Below are 643 nucleotides of genomic sequence, written 5' to 3'. Positions count from 1 at the left end.
GTATACAAGTATATGTAATCTATATACAAATATCAGTATATATAATGCATATATACATAAATATATATAACGTATATCAATTTATATATATGTACAATGTATATTTATATATAAGTATATATAATGTATATGTAATGTATATATATATATATCAGTATATACAATACATATATATCAGGATATATAATGTATATATAAAGTATATATAAGTATATATAAGATATATATACAAGTATATGTAATGTATTTATATATATATCAGTATATGTAATATATATATACAAGCATATATAAGGTATATATATACACCACCGTGATTTTCCGTCTTTATGCTGTGCTCTCTCCACGTTCCTTGCATGGCTCTTCTCCCCCACCTGATATGGTCCAATCAAGAGTGTTAATGGCACATCTGGTGTATAAGAGAATTTGACATCGCTGCCCTAAACTGCGTCTCATTACGAGCCATTGGTTCGTCTGGTATGTACCTATATATATATATATATTATATACACTTATATATATATATATATATATATATATAAGGACCTTTTTGTGTGCACAGTCTGTGACAGACCATGTCTGTCCTTGGCTGGCCTCAAATCTCACCTGCGAACCCATGGAAAACAAACCTCACCCAGCTATT

The sequence above is a fragment of the Octopus bimaculoides genome, chromosome 1 (genome assembly GCF_001194135.2).
Source record: "Octopus bimaculoides isolate UCB-OBI-ISO-001 chromosome 1, ASM119413v2, whole genome shotgun sequence".
Classification (NCBI taxonomy): domain Eukaryota; kingdom Metazoa; phylum Mollusca; class Cephalopoda; order Octopoda; family Octopodidae; genus Octopus; species Octopus bimaculoides.
Note: the sequence above shows the minus strand (reverse complement) of the source record.